The sequence below is a fragment of the Nilaparvata lugens genome, chromosome 7, assembly GCF_014356525.2.
Source record: "Nilaparvata lugens isolate BPH chromosome 7, ASM1435652v1, whole genome shotgun sequence".
In the NCBI taxonomy this organism is placed as follows: domain Eukaryota; kingdom Metazoa; phylum Arthropoda; class Insecta; order Hemiptera; family Delphacidae; genus Nilaparvata; species Nilaparvata lugens.
This window is the reverse complement of record NC_052510.1, coordinates 5,100,254-5,108,423: the sequence shown is the minus strand read 5'-3', so window position 1 is coordinate 5,108,423 and position 8,170 is coordinate 5,100,254. Positions and strand designations below refer to the sequence as shown.

General features: G+C 49.9%; 1 protein-coding gene across 1 annotated transcript in view; it reads right to left on the bottom strand.

The window, feature by feature from the left end:
- LOC111056636 (pre-rRNA-processing protein TSR1 homolog) overlaps window positions 1-8,170 on the bottom strand; it is a 432,307-nt gene that overhangs the window by 347,879 nt on the left and 76,258 nt on the right. The gene's annotated exons all lie outside the window — the stretch shown is intronic.

The window sequence follows — 8,170 nt, the reverse complement described above, 5'->3', positions numbered from 1 at the left end:
GTGAATAAAAGGGGGCTACTCAGCTACCCTCGATAGCACTTGCTCACTAGCAGCCTTCCACTGAAGAGCCAGAAGAGACCACCAGCCGAGACCACTACCAGAGACCACTACCAGCCGAGACCACTACCGAGACCAGGAGCAGAGCAGCGAGCAGGCCAATGAGGGAACCACGGCGAGACTAACCGCAACCTGAGGTGTCTTCCTTGTCTACTACCCAGCCGATGCCTAGGAGGAACCGAGCCGGCCGCCGAATCCAGAAGAGGAGGGCCCTACGTCGGCTTCGCCAGGTGGAGGAGAGGCTGAGGCTGTACACCGCCGCGCCAGCTGCGCCCCAAGACTTAGCGCCCCAGCCTAACAACTGGCGCGCGGTTCTGGATGCGCGGGTTGGGTGCCGAACCGACATCGGAGTGTGTGCAGCGGAAGCCTACGACCCTGCCTGCCCGGGGTTTGACCGAAGGCCCTTCTAAACGAGGAAGTGGTCGAGGAGGTCCTCCCGGCGGAGATTCGGCATGACCTCTGGCTAGTAGATCACCGGTCAGCCCTCTCCGTAGCCCGGGTAAACCAGAGTGGAGACTGCGAACCATTGACTTGAGCCCCTGCCGGCCTGCTCTCGCACCAGACGGACCTGCCGGGACCCTCGCGCGGCGTGGTATCGCGCCAGTCGACGACTACTAACATCTAGCCTGCCTTGGTCCCTTTTAGGGCCACCAGCAACAATCTTGGTCCCTTTTCAGGGCCACCAGCAACAATCTTGGTCCCTTTTCAGGGCCACCAAAAGCCATTTTTTTCAGACAGTGGTAACAAACCCCTCGCTCGACCCGACTGACTAGCCCAATTGATGAACGAGCCACACCTTCCCCATATCAATTATTGGCGCCTGCCAACGTGGGGCCACTCACTGTATGGAGATACAGTAACCCGTTACCACTGTCAAAACTTTTTTTTCAAACAAAATGTCAACCTAAATTTTCAACTAAATGTATGTCTTAAATTTTTCATCTAAATGTATGTCTTGAATTTTTCACACAAAAAATTCAAACTTATTTTCTTTCAACAAAATGTGTCTCTGAATCTTTCAATTCAGAATACCTGTCTGGGAACAGGCAATTTCCCAGTGGCGCCATAACACCTGAACATGGTAGCGACTAGAACCGGAGCCGGAGACAGTGGAGATACGACCACCGAAGATTCGATGCAGTCAACCAGCCAGCACACCGAGTCTACATTCCGGCTGGCCTGCACAGACCACCGGTCAAACCGACAGCAGCACGACGCAGCCGCCCGCTTCCACCAGCAAAACCGGGGCAACGCAGCCACCCGCCTTCACCAGCGAGCCCGCTCGACCAACCACCCTGCAACCCAGCGCGCTGACCGTCAACCTGCCTGCTCCACCGTCAACCTCTAGTCACGCCACTACCGCAACCAGCAACATGGCCAACTTACCGGCTCCAGCCGTCAGCTACACCGGCAACCTCAGCCACCTGACCAGCATAGCGACCCTGCTACCGTTCTTCCGCGGCAAGCTCCATGAAGACCCCATCACCTTCATGCGATAGTGCACCGAGCTGCTACAGGGTCACCACATTCCCAGCTATACCTGGGTCATGCTTCTAAAAGCGCAACTACAAGACGACGCCGCCGCCTGGTGGAGAGACTACGGAGAATTCGTCACCACCTGGGAACAGTTCCGTGACCGACTTCAGGCCCGTTTCTCGGGAGCCCATAAAATCGCAGCCGCTCACACGGAATTTTATGGCACCACCCACAAACCGAACCAGCCAGTGGAGCGATTCATCTGTCAGAAGCTCCAACTACAGCAGCGCTTAGGAACCAACCTGGCTGAAGACGAGGTGATCGCCCTGCTCATTGGTCAGCTGAGTTCCGAGCTTCGCACCCTAGTTCGAGCTGCTCGTCCCACGAACTATGAAGAGCTGATCATGATCGCCAACGACCTGGAAACCGACCTCAACAGTCGACCAAAATATAAGCCGCCTCAACCTATGGCACCCGCAGGGCACCCCATCGGAGAGCCGCCGCCGAGGTTCACTACAACCAGCTTCCTCAGTGTCATTACTGCCCGGCCAAGCATTTTCATCGCGACTGCCCAGAACTCGCGAAGAAACGGCAGGGAAACGGCGATACTGGAGAGACTCGGACTCCACCCCTCCAGCACGGAAAAAGGAGTCCACTACACTAACGATGAGGTGCAAGACCCGCAGCGCCAGCCTCGCAGGTCACCACCCAACTACAAGCGATAACCGTCACCGAACCGGCCAGCCAGTCATTCCTTGGTCACGCCACCGTGATCCTGCCAGCGTCACCAAGCCTCCTTCCAACGTCACCGAAGACCCCTCGCTCTTCTCGGCTGACGGAGACTCTCCACGGTACCTAGCAGCCGCACCTCCACGGCTATCAAGAATGACCCAGTACCAGTCGTCACCCGGGTCACCGTCTCACAACAGCAACCGCGTCCGGCAACACCCTGCGCGTCAACCACCCAGCCGTCACTCATGACCGTCTCACTCACAACGGATCGATCGCCTACCGTCACGCCACCGTAGACCCTGCTAGCGTCGCTAAGTCTCCTTCCAATGTCACCGAAGACCCCTTGCTCTTCCGGCTGACAGAGACTCTCCACAGCACCCAGCAGCCGCGCCTCTACTGGCCCGCGAGAGGACAGCATCACCAGCCGACGATGAGCGCGTCATCGACCACCAGCCTGGGGAGGACATGCAACTGTGACCCACCACGCACCGCCACCTACCGGGATCGCTGTCATGGACGGAGTCACCAACACTGCCCTCGCCGCAGTCGACGACCAGGTCACCAACGCTGACCCAGCCGCATTCAGCCACCAGGTCACCAACAACTGCCCCAGCCGCAGTCAGCCACCAGGTCACCAACACTGCCCTGGCCGCAGTCACCGACAAGGTCAACAACACTGCCGCCCCAGTAGTCAACAACCACATGGGAGATTTTCTAAATCCAAACATAATGACTCATTAAAACTGCTGTATTAGAAATGTCATTACTGATCATTAGCGACTGCTCTTCACGCATCAATTAAAAAGATGTTTGTTCTCGATCTAGTAAGCCATGTAAGTTTATTGAATGAGGAATGTTAATAGACCAATTAGCTTGCTAAGTTCTATTTCTAAAATTTTCGAAAATTGGTAAAGAAAAGATTAGTTGAATATCTAGATGTTAATAAATCCTTGATAAGAGGCAGTTTGGTTTCCAACAGGGTAGAAGCACAGAGGATGCATTGGAGTCCTTAACTGAGACAATATACAATGGTTTCAAAACAAATAAAAAAACCTTGGTAATGTTTCTGGACCTGGCCAAGGCTTTTGACACAGTACCACATGATAAAATGATCCAGAAACTATCTAATATTGGTATTCAAGGAATAGAGTTAGATTTCTTTGAAAGTTATCTAAGGGGTAGAAGCCAAATCGTTAGCTGTGGTGGTAGTAATAGTGAGATTAGAGATGTGACATGGGTCTACCTCAAGGGACTGTATTGGGACCAGTTTTATTTTTGATCTATGTTAATAACCTGCCTAGTGTACTGGACTCAGTTGGGTCTAAGACAATTTGTTTTGCTGATGACACAGCACTTATCATCCAAGAAGGTTCCTGGGAAGATGTTATCAAGCAAACAAAAGTGGGTTACTATAAGGTTTCTCAGTGGCTAAAATGTAATTATTTGAGACTAAATCTTGGTAAAACAAAATGTATGACCTTCAGTCAACAACAAGAGGAGATCTAGATATGAACAGGCTTTGTTTGAATAATGCTTGTAACAGGTATCCATGTGATTCTTGCAATGAGGTTATTGAGAGTGTAAACAATTACAAGTATCTTGTATTTTGTTGATAAGCATCTACGCTGGTCACATCAGATTAGCTACTTTGTAGAAAATTAAGGGTGGTCATTTAAAAATGTACATGCTTAGAAGTATTTTGAGTCTAAAATTACTAAAATCTGTTTATTTTGCTCTATTCCAATCCTTAGTTCAGTATGGTAATTCTATATGGGGAGGAACTTTTGATTCAACTTAAAACCTCTATTTGTTTACAAAAGTTAGTTATCAAAACAATAATGAGGTATCCGAGAGATTCCCAAGTGTCACATGTTTCAAAATTCCAATCTGTTCACTATAAGACAATTGTTCATTTTAAAGACTATTAAGAAGCATGTGCTAAAATAAAAATATTCAAAATTTTCAAAGAGTAACTAGACAAGTCGCTCAAAACTAATCACAATTGAAAGAGTTGATAGCACCCTATCCCGTAGAAGTATTTCATATATTTGAGAAATAAACTCTATAATAAAGTTCCAAGAGGATGGTTGTTAAAGAAGCCTAAAATAAAAGATTTCCATACCTGGGTGAAAGAAAATTATTTTTATTCAATTAATGATTTGGTTTAATATTGATTGATGTTGTATGAATCTTAATTCAGCTTTATGTATATCTTTAATTTATTGTTATTTCTTAGAATGGAATATTTAGTTGGTGAATGTTAATTACTGTTAGCCTAATTTATAATAGTGTAGGATCATTTTATATATTAATATTAATGTATAAGTGAATAAGTTATATTAAGACTCCAGTCGGCGTACAAGTTTTCTTTTGCGACGTTTAGCACAAAGTTGTCAATTCCTTTCAGTTGTATTCTGTATATATTTTTGTGCAATAAACGATTGATTGACATCACCAGCCCCCGCCCAGCCAAGCACGAACCTAGCCGTGATCCAGATAGACGGACAGACTCTACCCGGATCCCTGTCATCCTCGCGGGTAAACAACTACACGCTCTACTCGATTCAGCCGCAACGCACAACTTCGTGAGAGCTGCCCACCTCGACCACGGTACACGGATCCAACCGCTGAAGCTACCTGTACTGCTGGCCAACCGTCCCACTAGCTGCGAAACGGCCATACAAGGACATCTGGAACTCCAGATCCAACAGCACATTCAAAATATTCCCTTCCTAGGTCTACCTGACCTATCGAAGACATCATCTTGGGACGACCATGGTTTCGGGAGAATAAGGCAGTGCTTGACTTTGAGCAAGACAGGCTAATCTACGGCAAGACACAGCGAGATACGATCTTCTGGATAGCGCAACCACCAGTCTCAGTAGAGATGGACACTCACCTGGTTGACAAGTTACTAGAAGACACGCCCAGCGACCAGCACCGACGCAAAATTGTTCATGGAGCACATGCAAAATCCATCACCACGGCCGCCACCATGCAACAGCTCAACAGCTCAACAACAACTCAACAGCTCAGAAATACGCAGCCAGCGGCCTTACCGATACTCACGGGAGAAACTGCAAATTATCGAGTCCGAAGTTGCCGCCCTCAAGGAACGCAACCTGGTAGAAGCCAGTGATTTCCTTACAACTCTCCAATCGTCGTTGTCCCCAAGAAGGACGGCACATCACGGTTCTGCATCGATTACCGATGGCTGAATTCCATCACCGTTCCAGCCACGGCACCGCAGATGACCCTACAGGACGTCATTCGAAGCCTGGGAACTTCAAAAATATTCAGCTCACTCGACCTACGGATGGGATACTGGCAGGTACCACTCGCACCCCAGTCTCGACCTTACACGGCCTTCACCACTCCCTACGGCGAAAAGCTACAATTTAAGGTCATGCCTTTCGGCCTACGAAATGCACCCAGCTGCTTCCAATCCATGATGAACAAGGTACTGAGTGGATACGTCGACAAGTTCTGCTACGCTTATCTCGACGACATCATTGTGTACTCGGATACCTGGGAAGAACACTTACTCCACTTAGCCAAAGTGTTTGAACGGTTAAATCTATACAATCTCTCTGTCTCAGCAGCAAAATGCCAGATCGGCCGCAAGCAACTTGAATACCTCGGTCACATAATCACCTCCGAGGGCAACCAAGCAAAACCGCAGGCTATCCTAGCTGTGACTTCTGCCCAACCACCCACCACCAGAAGAAACTGCGAGAATTTCTCGGAGTAGTCGGCTGGCTACGAGAATTTTACCCAACGCCGCTGACGTTTGTGCGCCTCTGTCTGAGCTACTTAGCACGAAGACGCGATGGAAATGGTCACCAACAGAAGAGACAGCTTTCCGCCGCCTACAAGCATTGACCGCCAACATCCAACCACTCTGTCGACCAGATTTCTCCAAGACCTTCATCCTACAGACAGACGCCAGCAAGGTCGGTATAGGGGCTGTCCTATACCAAGAAATCAACAATGACCGTAAGGTGATCGCATACGCCAGTGCCAAGCTGAACCACACGGAACAACAGTATCACAGTAACGAACAAGAGTGCCTTGCGGTTGTCTGGGCAATAAAGCGATATCGCCCTTACCTGGAAGGCAGGCCATTCATACTCCGTACCGACAATAAGGTGAACCTGGTTACAAACTGCAAAGGACAGCCGCGCCAAACTCACTCGATGGCCCTGCTCCTACAAGAATTTGACTTCACCCTAGAACACTGCCCGGGTAAAGAGAATCAGTTCGCCGACGCACTGTCACGGCAACCCGACAACGAAAAAGTTGAGGAGACCAGTCAACAACTAGAACGAACCATGCCTCCCGACATCCTGCCAGTCACCAGTGAACCCGCTACGCTAGCAAGCATCGCAACCGAAACTGAACTGTTAGAAGAGATTCGGAAAGCACAGGCCACAGACGACCAGATCAACGCGCAGGTGCAACGATGGATGGAGATCGAACCCCGACCGTTGGAGGATCAACCGGGAACTGATCAAGTATTCCTCACCAGTTACCGCCTACACAACCGACTCTGGGAGAAGAAGACACGCGACGGTTGGCGAATAGTCATACCGCCCAACTTTCGCACCCGGCTACTGTTCGCTATCACGACGATGATCTAATGGGACATCCAGGCTACGCCGAAACCTACCGAAACATCGCTACATACTACACTTGGCCCCGTATGAAGGCGCAGATAACCGCGTACGTACAAAATGCCTGCTGTAGCTGCTCAAAAGCGTACAACCGGAATCACGAACCTACGCAACGACCGCGACGGTCTACTAGACCATGGGAAACCGTATGTCTCGATCTGATGGGCCCCTACCCACTCTCCAAGCGAAGAAATCGATTCATATTGGTCATCACTGATTCTTTCTCCAGGTGGATAGAAGCCTACCCGCTGCCTCACGGCGACGCCAACACGATTGGCCGCACGATGGATACGCACCTGTTTCCCAGATGGGGATACCCAAAAATCCTACTCTCCGACAATGGCACTCAGTTTACGGGGAAACTATGGAACGAACTCTGCCTCAAATGGGGAGTCTTACACTACACCACGCCAATTTATCACCCCCGAGCCAACCCTACCGAGAGAAGGAACCAGGAACTCAAGAAGGGACTACGGATCCGCCTACAAGAACAACACCAAGAATGGGAGAACCAACTACCATCCGTGCTATTCACCCTGCGAAATCGACAGAACACGGCAACAAGATACAGCCCCAGTCAAATCCTGTTTGGCCAAACCCTCCACGGCCAGGGGAATGGAGCCACTGGCCCGAAAATCAACTCGAACCGCACAAAGACCATATTAACCAGCGTCTACACACGCTAACCGCAATCCAACGCGAAGCCGTGTTGAACCAAGAAAATTATCTCAATAGGAAGGGAGACCCGATAGCCGAGACACAGCCTCGTTACCAGATCGGCGACCAGGTGCTCACACGGAATCATCAACTCTCAAACAAGGCTCAGAAATTCCACGCGGGCCTAGCACCCAGATGGAAGGGACCATATACGGTCGCCCACAACCAAGGAGCTGTCTACTGGATCACCCGTGACAACGAGACCATCAAGGTGTACGAGACTCAACTACGCCCGGCTCCAACCACCGACCAGCAACATCTCTTGGAATAACAACCCACCTGTTGGGGGAGACCCTTCTGGTCTTATTTCTGTAATTATTGACCACAACCCACCTGTGGGGGAGACCCTTCTGGTCTCACTTCTGTAAAATTATCGCCAATGGCACTTTTGTATATTTTGTAAACATTGTATCTTGTTTTTTGCAATCAATAAATTCTCGCCGTGGCTACCTCAAACGGGGGGGGGGAATTGATACCTCCCTCGCGTTCGCTACCTTTCAGCCTGCCGCTCTGCT